At 37.9% G+C, this 12,590-nt stretch overlaps 1 protein-coding gene across 2 annotated transcripts in view; it reads left to right on the forward strand.

The window, feature by feature from the left end:
• LOC133564381 (inactive dipeptidyl peptidase 10-like) overlaps positions 1-12,590 on the forward strand; it is a 326,503-nt gene that overhangs the window by 208,734 nt on the left and 105,179 nt on the right. The window lies entirely within an intron of this gene.

Below are 12,590 nucleotides of genomic sequence, written 5' to 3' on the forward strand. Positions count from 1 at the left end.
GTTCATAGCCTTTTATTATTAAATAAATACCCTTTAACTTACCTTGTTGTGTTCATCGCTTCGACGCATCTTTGGGAAAACAACGCCGGCATTACCATGCCGAAGAAGAGTCATCACAAATTAATGACAGTGACGTGTTACTTTCCCCCCAAAATTTGTTTTATTATTAACATAATTATTTTTTCAGTACATGTGATTAATTACTAAGGCAAGTCGTATTGCAGTGAATGTGTTTTTTTTTTACTTTCCTATACACTATAATATTATTATTTGTCTTGCTGGTGAAGCAGATAAATGAATAGAATGTATCAACTTTGATCTGACTGGAATGTTCCTGACTGATCAATTATGGGATTGCAGGAGAGCTAATATTACATGATTTCTTTTGGGGGATCCTGCTAAGTTTTGGTGACTTTCATGACACGATAGTTGAGAAATGTTAACCAACACAATTTATTTGAAAGATATACAAAATTTAAACTTTCAACGAAATGCAGATAACCGAGTGCAAACAAAAAATAAAAGACAGCTTCGGACAATATCAAGAAACAAATAAGTTGGAATGTCCAAAAGAGCAGATACTATGTCCAAGTAAAATACATTTATTAAGAGCTGGGGGTGAAACAGTTGAACAAATCCACGGTTTGGAAGGTATCATGGTTTTGTGAGATTGTTTTCGATTCCAGCCCTGCTTCTGTTCTGCCCAGGGCTCAAACATGGGTCCTTCTGAATGAGAGACGAGCACACTAGGCACTGAGCTAAAAACTTAATTTGTCAACGTAGTTTTCCTCTGCAAGCTCCTTAAGTGTTTGGAATGCAATATGTACCAACGTTGAAAAAACAAACAAAAAAAAAACCATGATCTGAACAACATGCAAACTGAGTCAGGTTAAACAAAGGGTTAAGATTATTTTTAGGGACTTTTTAATCCCTGCTATAAAGGAGCAACAAGGAAGTCCAAGAGGATTCCAGAGAGCTAATAATGAAAAGTAAATACCAAAATGTACTATTATCAAAAGTAAGAAAACAACTGAACATACAAAACCAAGAATAAAGACTTAATATGGATGCTTCTACAGCTTGTAGTATATTAACAAGAGAACATATACATGATAGTCCAGAATATAGGGCTCAGGTCAACGCCGGCAAACCATGAGGAACAATTTGGGTTAGACGCATGGGTTATGAATCAGACTAATTACGAGCTGCATCCACCTGCCTTGTTGCTCCGCTCCAATCCACCACACAAACTATCTTTGAACATGCTGGCTTTGAGTTTAGCCAGCGGTGTGATTTGGTGAAATCTAAAAAACTTATGCAACTTTTGCTAAATGATTCAATGTGTAACATACATATTGCATCATACTTTCAGTCAGTGCTTCTGTTGGGGTTCAAACAAAAGTCTACAAAATACAAGAGACAATAAAGATCACAACAGATTTGTGTAGGATTGATGGATGGATGGATGCAAAAACAGAGGCTGGATTGGCCCAAAACAAAAATGTTTTCAACAAACAATTCTGTCACGATTGGGGGTGCAGCTTGCTGCGAAGTTTGTTCTCTCGGAATGCAGAAGGGACAGCTCCGGAAAACAACGTGAGGTTGGAGATGATTTATTTATCATAAATCATAACCAAACCAAAAACAAGCAAAAAGGAAGCTAAAGCAAAACTTGGCACAGGAAACAAAGGAGCAAAAATCAGGAACATCAAAACGTAACAGTTGCATACCGCAAACAATGAAGCCACGACTGTGGCGAGCAACGTGAATAAATAACTCTCTGATTAGTGCTCAATAACAGGTGAACGTGCCGAGCACTAATCAAAAGCAGGTGAAACCAGTTAGCACCAATGGTAACCAAAACAAACACCCAAAGTGCACAAAACAGGAACTAAGGGAGACCAAAACTAACAGAACATAACTAAACAAAACATGATCCGGACCACGGATCATGACAAACTCAACTGACGTGCAATAGTCTACATCAGGGGCGCCCACACTTTTTTAGCAGGCGAGCTACTTTTTAAATGACCAAGGCGAGGTGATCTACCTCATCTGCATATATACATATATATATATATATATATATATATATATATATATATATATGTACAGTATATTTAGGGGGCGGCATGGCGTAATGCAGGGGTCACCAACCTTTTTGAAACCAAGAGCTACTTCTTGGGTACTGATTAATGCGAAGGGCTACCAGTTTGATACAAACTTAAATAAATTGCCAGAAATAGCCAATTTGCTCAATTTACCTTTAATAAATAAATCTATATATATAAAAGATGCATATTTCTGTCTGTCATTCCGCCGTATATTTTTTTTCCTTTTATGGAAGGTTTTGTGTATAGAATAAATGATGAAAAAAACACTTAATTGAACGGTTTAAAAGAGGAGAAAAGACGGAAAAAATGAAAATTCAATTTTGAAACATAGTTTATCTTCAATTTCGACTCTTTAAAATTCAAAATTAGCTGAAAAAAATGAAGAGAAAAACTAGCTCATTTGAATCTGGAATATGGAACATCATTATTAATTTTTCCTGATTAAATTAATTTTAAAAATTTGATGACATGTTTTAAATAGGTTAAAATCCAATCTGCACTTTGTTAGAATATATAACAAATTGGACCAAGTTATATTTCTAACAAAGACAAATCATTATTTCTTCTAGATTTTCCAGAACAAAAATTTTAAAATAAATTCAAAATACTTTGAAATAAGATTTAAATTTGATTCTACAGATTTTCTAGATTTGCCAAAATAATTTTTTTAGAATTTTAATCATAATGAGTTTGAAGAAATATTTCACAAATATTCTTTGTCAAAAAAACAGAAGCTAAAATGAAGAATTAAAATGCATTTATTATTCTGTACAATAAATAAAAAAAATACTTGAACATTTATTAAAATTTTCAGGAAAGGAGAGGAGGGAATTTAAAAGGTAAAAAGGTATATATCTTTAAAAATCCTAAAATAATTTTTAAGGTTATATTTTTTTCTCTAAAATTGTCTTTCTGAAAGTTATAAGAAGCAAAGTAAAAAAATAAATGAATGTATTTAAACAAGTGAAGACCAAGTCTTTAAAATATTTTCTTGGATTTTCAAATCCTATTTGAGTTTTGTCTCTCTTAGAATTAAAAATGTCAAGCAAAGCGAGACCAGCTTGCTAGCAAATAAATAGAATTTAAAAAATAGAGGCATCTCACTGGTAAGTGCTGCTATTTGAGCTATTTTTAGAACAGGCCAACGGGCTACTCATCTGGTCCTTACGGGCGACCTGGTGCCCGCGGGCAGCGTCGGTGACCCCTGACGCAGTGGGTAGAGTGGCCGTGCCAGAAACCTGAGGGTTGCAGGTTCGCTCCCCGCCTATTGACATTCAAATCGCTGCCGTTGTGTCCTTGGGCAGGACACTTCACCCTTGCCCCCGGTGCCGCTCACACTGGTGAATGAATGATGAATGAATGATAGGTGGTAGTCGCAAAACTGGCAGCCACGCTTCCGTCAGTCTACCCCAGGGTAGCTGTGGCTACAGATGTAGCTTACCACCACCAGGTGTGAATGAATGATAGGTTCCCACTTCTCTGTGAGCGCTTTGAGTGTTTAATAATAGAAAAGCGCAAAATAATTCTAATCCATTTTTATTATTATTATTATGGCAGTGCTCAACATTCAGTTCCATTAAAGCAAGGCTATTTGTACAAATTTTCAGTCTTTAATAGACAGTTCTGGCTACAGATGTTTCTTACAAACACTCGTGTGTGACTGTGAGTTGAGTTAATAATGGCTTTTGCTGTAATGTGCTTTGGGTGTTTTGGAAGGTGCTATGTAAATCCAATCCATCATTATTATTATTAGAAATAGGTACACAAAATACCAAACAATAGAACAAGAAAGTAAATCAGTTTGAGAACAAGAGAGAAAGCTCACAGTTGTTGACATGGTAATGAGAAGTGTGGTTTACGAGGAAGAGGCACAATCTGGCGTCTTCCTGCTGCAGTTATTGTGCTTTTAAACAACAGTACTTGGAAAGCTGCAGCAGGTGTGTCTTTTTGCTCTGACCCCGCACTAGCGTAGATAACTGCTTATCGATACCATTTTATTAGCAATTATAATTGTTCTTCTCTCACAACCAAGTTTTCCAACAAACACGAAAGCTGCAGCAGTAGCACTATGACTCCTGCTATTACTGCGACTTATTATTTAACTTTTACTACAACTTACTATTTAACCTTTACTACTATTACTGTGACTTACTATTTAATTACTAGTACCATTACTACAACCTACAATTTAACAATTACTAACCCATACTATTTACTATGTCTACTACTCAGACAATTGACTCTTTAATTATTACTAAAACTTAATATTTAGCTATTAGTGCTACGACTTACTATTTAAGTATTGCAAATCTAAAGTCCAATTGGTTGCACTGATAGAAAAAAGACAGTGTTTAATGATTCATTGGGTTTCAGACATGAGGCATTACTTATACATCAGTGTCTTAGCTTGTTCTTTTTCAGGTCCTGCCGTTCTATTATTGAAGAAGACAAGTAAGATCAGCGCAGAGACGAATGCTAATGTTTTAAAGATCACCAACACATTCCTTTTACCTCTACAGAATGTTAATTTCTTTGCCAACCACCAGCCTAACTTTTTCCAACAGCAGGCTTGTATGCAAATACTGTGCCTTCTAATGTGTCAAGTTGATTAAGTTAACTTCAAGTACCGATAATTGTCACACACACACTAGGTGCGGTGAAATTTGTCCTCTGCATTTGACCCATCCCCTTGGTCACCCCCTGGGAAGTGAGGGGAGCAGTGGGCAGCAGCGGTGCCGCGCCCGGGAATCATTTATGGTGATTTAACCCCTAATTTCAACCCTTGGTGCTGAGTGCCAAGCAGGGAGGCGATGGGTCCCATTTTATTTATAGTCTTTGGTATGACTCGGCCGGGGTTTGAACTCACAACCTACCGATCTCAGGGCGGACACTCTAACCACTAGGCCACTGAGTGAATAGAAGACCTTTATTCATTGATTTGATCCGCGGGGAAATTAAATGTGTATCAATTCATTAGTATTTTGATTTACAAAGTTTCGGAGAGAAACATACATTTAGTTTATCCGTGGTACTTTTCCTCCAATAGGACTCAGCACTGTAAAAACAATAACCGTAGATTTACAGGTAAAAAAAAACTAGCAGCTCAGGTTGCCAGAATTTTACTATAAAAATAACAGTGGTACCATTTTTCCATTTATAGTAATACACTGTAAAAGTATCAATAATATATAAAAACATTAGCTGGCTACTCAGTCACCACAATTTTACCGAAATGTCATAGTTTTGGCAGGGGCGTAGGAGTGAGTTTAGCTTGGGGGGTCCGACTAGATTTGATATATTATTGCGTGCAGAAGATTAAGAAGAAAGAGGACAAGTATTTTGGGCCTCCCAGTTTTACAGGATTATTTGCTTTAATGTCTGCTTGAAGAGCATGTCCGTTTGCGAGCAGTCGGAAACAGGAGTGGTGAAACTTTCACATGAGTTCCTAAAACATATTATTTTCACCATCTTTCTGCGCCGTTGTCAACTATTTATTCTCCCATCGTCTATTTTGGCCTTAAATTATGATGCTTATCGCTTTTTAATGACGTTCTGGTCGGATGAATAAGATTACATATCAGATATATTTCCACATACGGAAGAGGCCTGGGTCGGATATGAAAAATTGAGAATTACACTTTTTACACTGACATAAAAAAATGTATATAGGTTGTCATCATGAATTGATTAACGTGGACCCCGACTTAAACAAGTTGAAGAACTTATTCGGGTGTTACCATTAGTGGTCAATTGTACGGAATATGTACTGAACTGTGCAATCTACTAATAAAAGTTACAATCAATCAATGAATCAATATATGGGCAAACAATTCGTAACTGACCTGCAGTGTGAACAAGGACTTTTTTTTTAAAGGAGAAATGCACTTTTTGGCAAATTTTGCCCATCTTTCACAATTATTTTGAGAGACATGACGATGGATGTTATTATAATTTCTTTTGCACTTGTAATATTAAATGAATGTGATCAAAAGTTTGCTGACAATCGAGCCTATGAGAGCCGCACAATTTCACCTATAAAGCCCATAGAAAAATATTATCATACATATGATGTAAGTATATATGTAAAGGCATATTTATAACATTTCATATTTACTTATTTTGATTATGCATTAATTTAAAAAAACTATAACAGCATTTGTTTTTCCTTCATCACTGATTATAACTCACTGCTGACTTTATGAGAGCCAACAAACATGATAAAAAATTACTTACTGTGCAAGGTCTGCTTTCATTAGGATGTTGACTGCTAGGATGTTCATATATTCCCACTTAGGTGAAGAAAGACTTATAATCCTCACGAAGAAAAGCGGTGGGGGGACTAAGCGTCTTTTTGTGTCGTCCTCACCAATTAAGGGTCCTAAAAGGTTGTCAAAGTATACCAACTTGTCGGAATACCTACTCAGACTTCTTCTGTCCAGGTGAAATGCATGATTTATGATCTACGATAAACTTACAGGGAGCAAGGGAGCAGCAGACCACTTGATGATATAAACATAGGGACACACGGTGGTGATCACGGCACCGCTATAAATAGTTTGTCTGCCTTAGCGCTTATAATAACAATATCACTAATACTTGGTTAATATTCAAATCACAAAATGTAAAGGGACTGTTGTTGGCGGTTTGTGAATGGTTATTTATTGGATTTTATGGGTGAAGTAGAGGAGCTTCCATTGGCTCCACTGTAAACGGACTTTTATTTAGAAGTTAAAATGCTTTTTTTTTTAATCCATCAGTCGTCATGTCTTCCATAACTATTGTGAACGATAGGCAAATTTCCAAAACTAGTGCAGTTCCCTTTTAAGTCGAATACGGAGTATCATTTCAACATAGTGTATGATGTGCAGACTACTTGTAGGGTATTCTAGTCCAGCATATTAAAATACAACTATTTATGTTTGAAAAATAGTATATATTTCATTAATTTACAACCACCAGAGCTCTGTCAATCTCTCCACCTTGCCTTATTACTCAATGTATAATCTTTCTACCATTATTATTGCACAAAATATCTAATATAATGCTGCTAAATAGTATTAAAGTAAAAGTATTAAAAACATTCGATCTTGCATATATAATTGTCCATATTGGTAGCCACATTCATTCATTCATACATACATTCATTCAATCATTCTTTCATCATCAAAGCAGCATTCTTGCATTTGACTACAAGAACAAAAAACAGACCAAACATGGTAACAACATGCGCCTGGTAATTCACGAACACCCCAATTTTCACATTGTGGCGAGTCAGAGTACTACAAGACGCAATGCACTAAAGCCTTTCTCTTGTCTATACTTAGATTCTCAAAAATAGTGACATCACACTTACCTTGAAACTATTAAACAAGCTGTAGATTCTACAATGTGCAAACTAGAAAGCTATGGTGTAAAAATGTCTCTGCAAACATTGGCGACATTGTGACATGCTGACTATGTAAGCCCCGCCTTCATCCTAATCGTGTACCAGCACCATTTTGTTTACGTATGCATAACCAATGGGGTATATAGCTATCGGATGATACCCAAGTTGTGGGTACCTTCTGATGGTTAATGCACTGTATGCTGTGTTATGAGGATTTTGATAAAAAATGTTGCACTTTATATACTGTATTTCCTTGAATTGCCGCCAGGGGGCTAATTAATTTAAAACCTCTTCTCACTCCTGCGCTTACCAAAGGCATGCGGTAAAACTAAGCATGTGCTAATTATTTTAAAACCTCCTCTCACTCCAGCACTTACCAAAGGTATGCAGTAAAAATCTGAGTGTGATGTAAGCTTGGACCTTAAATCCTACTGAATAGCTCTTAATCTTCTTCCCTTTATGCGATTTCAAATTACCGGTATTGAAATCAGCCTCCTCCATTTTGAAAATGATGACAGGGGAAGTGTCACGAGTTTGACCAGGCGGTAATACTAAGCATGCGCTAATTATTTTGGGAAGTGAGTTTGACCCAGCAGTAATTCAAGGCAGGCGCATACGGTATGCCATGCGGCAATTCAAGGAAATACGGTACTTTAAATGATGCTGCTAAAATACTCACTGATTTGTAACTCACACTTTCTCTATGTAATGCACTTGTATTTAAAATTGCTTTTCATTATGTAATTACATTTTTTTATGTATTTTGATCATGTGTCACTTGGATTGTGGATGTTAATCCATCCATTTTCTACCGCTTATTACCTTTCGGGGTCGCGGAGGGCGCTGGCGCCTATCTCAGCTAAGTGTGCCATAAAATAGCTACAGATAGAAATTAGTATGGTGCTAAATCTGGTGCAGCCATATTTTTAATGTAACTGCACAGAGGAAATCGCAAAAAGACGCTGCCTGACCAAGGCTCAGAAAATCTGTAGAGACTCCTCCCACCCCTACCAAGGACTGTTTTCACTGCTGGACTCTAGAAAGAGGTTCCGCAGCCTCAGTAGCAGAACCTCCAGATTCTGTAACAGCTTCTTCCCTCAGGCTACCAGACTCTTGAAGGCATCATAATAATCCCCTCAATTCCCCTCCAAAATGGATTAACTCGCTGGAACATAAAGACAATTTAACATACATCCATAAAAGTGTATGCATTTGCAAAAGTGCAATATATTTATCTGTACAGTAATCTATTTATTTATATCTGCACCTTATTGTTCTTTTATCCTGCACTACAAACAAGCTAATACAATGAAATGTAATTCTTATCATTACTGTAAAGTTAAAATTTGAATGAAAATAAAAGGAAGTCTAAGTCTAACATTGTCCGTCAAATAAACAAATACAAACAAATCCTACTCAACCATCCAAACAAAAACAATAAAAAAAAAAAGTGGCACAATACCTAGAAGCCTTATGCTAGGTTTGTGCGCAAATGTTGTGATTTAAAAAAAACAATTGTTTTCTTCCGACATATACATTTATAAAACTGTATAACCGACACATTTTAATATTTATTTCATGGTTTAATTATTAGTTTTAGGGCAGCACGGTGGACAGGGGTTAGTGTGTGTGCCTCACAATACAAAGGTCCTGGGTTCAATCTTGGGATCGGGATCCTTCTGTGTGGAGTTTGCATGTTCTCCCCATGATTACGTGGGTTCCCTCCGAGTACTCCGGCTTCCTCCCACCTCCAAAGACATGCACCTGGGGATAGGTTGATTGGCACCACACGATTGACCCTAGTGTGTAAATGTGAGTGTGAATGTTGTCTGTCTATCTGTGTTGGTCCTGTGATGAGATGGCGACTTGTCCAGGGTGAATCCCACCTTCCACCCAAATGCAGCAAAGATATGCTCTGGCACCCCCCGCAACCCCAGAAAGGCCAAGCGGTAAAAAATGGATGGATTATTAGTTTGTTTTTGTTTGTTTTTTTGTCATGACCAGTGTTGGGTTAATTACTGAAAACCAGTAACTAGTTACAGTTACTAGTTACTTTATTTCAAAAGTAACTCTGTTACTAACTCAGTTACTTACACCTAAAAGTAATGCGTTAATGTGAAAAGTAACTATTTAGTTCCTTTTTTTTTTTTTAGGGGTCCCATTAATGCCCTTTTAGCCTTGATTTCAGTATTGTTATTGCACTGGAAAACAATACAATCTGTTGATCAACTTGACATGCATTTGCATCACTGAATTCTGCTAAGCAATGTGGTCCTCATACAACACACAAAGACAAAGATATGTTTCAAAGGGCCAATTTATTTCGGGCCAGAACAAATTGACAGAACAATTTTAAATAGCTGCAACATAACATACATAAGTAACAAACCACATAATAAAAACATGTCACAACATGTCACAACATAGTTGTAAACCTGGCTTCACCCAAGGAAGGCACACATGACATGATTATATGTCATGTCACTATATACAGCACACATACTGCTATACCACGGGTAGGGAACCTATGTCTCGCGAGCCAGATGTGGCTCTTCTGATGACTGCATCTGGCTCTCAGATAAATCTTAGCTGACATTACTTAACACGATAAGTAATGAATTCCACTTGTAATCACAGTGTTAAAAATAACGTTCAAAATATAAAACATTCTCATGCATTTTTATGTTCAAGAAGTTGCATTAATGGTAAGAAGTGATTTATTTATTATTGGTTAGTATGGGGCTTGCCCTCCTGGGGGTTCTTCAGACCACCAAGCACCGACATGAGAGCCTGTTTCAGGGTTACAATATTGTTTTATTTTCAATAAGTCTCTCAGTTGTTTTTTAGCAATTGTATTTTTCTCTTTCGTTCTCGCTCGCACTCTGGCTCCAGCTCTAACCCCGTCTCTCCTCCTGGCTGCTGCTTATAACAGAGTGACAGGTGATTAGATAACAAGGCCCAGGTTGGCCTCTGGGCACCTGTCGCTGATTTCGAGGCCGGTCCTGGCACACCCCGCTTTGCTGCAGGCCCGCAGGTCACGCCCCCTCCACAGTTAGCTTCAGAATAACAATGTTATTACAAATATTAAGAGACCTGTTATATTCTAGAAAGGTTAGTCTTACTTAAAAATACACGCTTTTAGTCGTGTTCAGTGTTAAAAATATATTATATGGCTCTCACGTAAATGCATTTTAAAATATTTGACTTCTTGGCTCTCTCAGCCAAAAAGGTTCCCGACTCCTGTGCTATACACACGCCTAACCAGGTGTTTTTTTTTCTCAAGGAATTGTGAAATAAAATCATGTTTTTCGGAGATCAACACTGTACTGAAACCCAGAACACTACGCATTTCCCCAGTTTTAGTTTAGAGAAAAGGAAAGATTGGCCTGGCTCACTAGGATCCCTCATCATTATTTGTGAACTTTATAGTACATACATTTAGAGTGATGCGATAATCAAACACTCTAAAAGTCTAGAATGAAAGAGCAACAGTATATAAGATAAATGACAGAGTGTGAGTACCTTCAGTGCTTAATGATAAGCAGAGGCAGAGTTTGGAGTGTCTTCTTGCTTGCTTTCCATGTTTATGTACTCACTGTCCAGGTATGTGAAAATCCAGATATATGATCCGATATCATGCTAATTAGCTGCCTGAAAGCAGGTGACTCCACTGTAGAAATAGCCTGCATGTCTTCCAGCACGCCCGGGCTTCACGGTGGCAGAGGGGTTAGTGCGTCTGCCTCACAATACGACGGTCCTGCAGTCCTGGGTTCAAATCCAGGCTCGGGATCTTTCTGTGTGGAGTTTGCATGTTCTCCCCGTGAATGCGTGGGTTCCCTCCGGGTACTCCGGCTTCCTCCCACTTCCAAAGACATGCACCTGGGGATAGGTTGATTGGCAACACTACATTGGCCCTAGTGTGTGAATGTGAGTGTGAATGTTGTCTGTCTATCTGTGTTGGCCCTGCGATGAGGTGGCGACTTGTCCAGGGTGTACCCCGCCTTCCGCCCGATTGTAGCTGAGATAGGCGCCAGTGCCCCCCGCGACCCCGAAAGGGAATAAGCGGTAGAAAATGGATGGATGGATGGATGGATGTCTTCTAGCACATACGCTGCAATGGCTCTATGATTGTTGTCCTGGTTATCAGTCTGTTACAATCCTTAGGTGGTGGTGAAGTGTCTCTCTTTACTAGCTTTGTCGAAGCATGTTGCTTTTGTAGCTTTTTAAGCAGATTTGAATTGCTGTTTTGGGGAATAGATAGGATCTTTGATCCAAGACACAACTTACATTTAACTAAAATGTTCATTTCTTCTCAGTTTCTAGCCGATATTATATAAAAAATAACGGAAAATAAGGCAGTAACGCATCATGTAGTAACAGTAACTGAGTTACTGAATATAAAAAATAACGCTTTAGACTATTAGTTACCGCCGAAAATAAGGCCGTTACAGTAACGCGTTAGAAACACGTTAGTCCAAACACTGGTCAAGACACACTCTGACCACACGCCCCTCCGCTATAAACAGTGCAAGTCCTGCTGCTGTTGTAAAGGGGTGTGTGGGTATTGTGCTGCCTGTAATAATATGACAACATATTCTAGCTAATTATGTCGTTATTCGGAAACACTGACAACAAATGCTTGAGTGACCATCACAGAATTAGGATGACAACTCTGAAGACATGATTTCCAAATATGAATACAAACTAAAGACAAGACGTTTTGAACAAGCAATATTCATGGTGACATTTCCAACGTCTGCTTCATCTCGTATTGCCACAGTCAGAGCTGTCAGGAGGAAGTCACGCTGTGTGGCACTTTCAAAATAAAACAACATATTCCTCCACTGTGCACTTCTTGGGTGGACAAATGTGTCCCTCTCTTATATTAAATAAATAAATAAATACATAATCAAGTTATGCACTGAAACGTGTAAGAAACACAGTTTATTTGCCACCATGGAGGCCAGGATTAGAGACTCCGCCTGGGGAGGGACATTAGCCGCTAGCAATTAGATTAGGTTTAGGACGCATCGAACATGTATTATCATATTTGTGTGGCAGCCTGAAGATATTACAGTTTTTTTTGGGGA

The sequence above is a fragment of the Nerophis ophidion genome, linkage group LG13 (assembly GCF_033978795.1).
Source record: "Nerophis ophidion isolate RoL-2023_Sa linkage group LG13, RoL_Noph_v1.0, whole genome shotgun sequence".
In the NCBI taxonomy this organism is placed as follows: domain Eukaryota; kingdom Metazoa; phylum Chordata; class Actinopteri; order Syngnathiformes; family Syngnathidae; genus Nerophis; species Nerophis ophidion.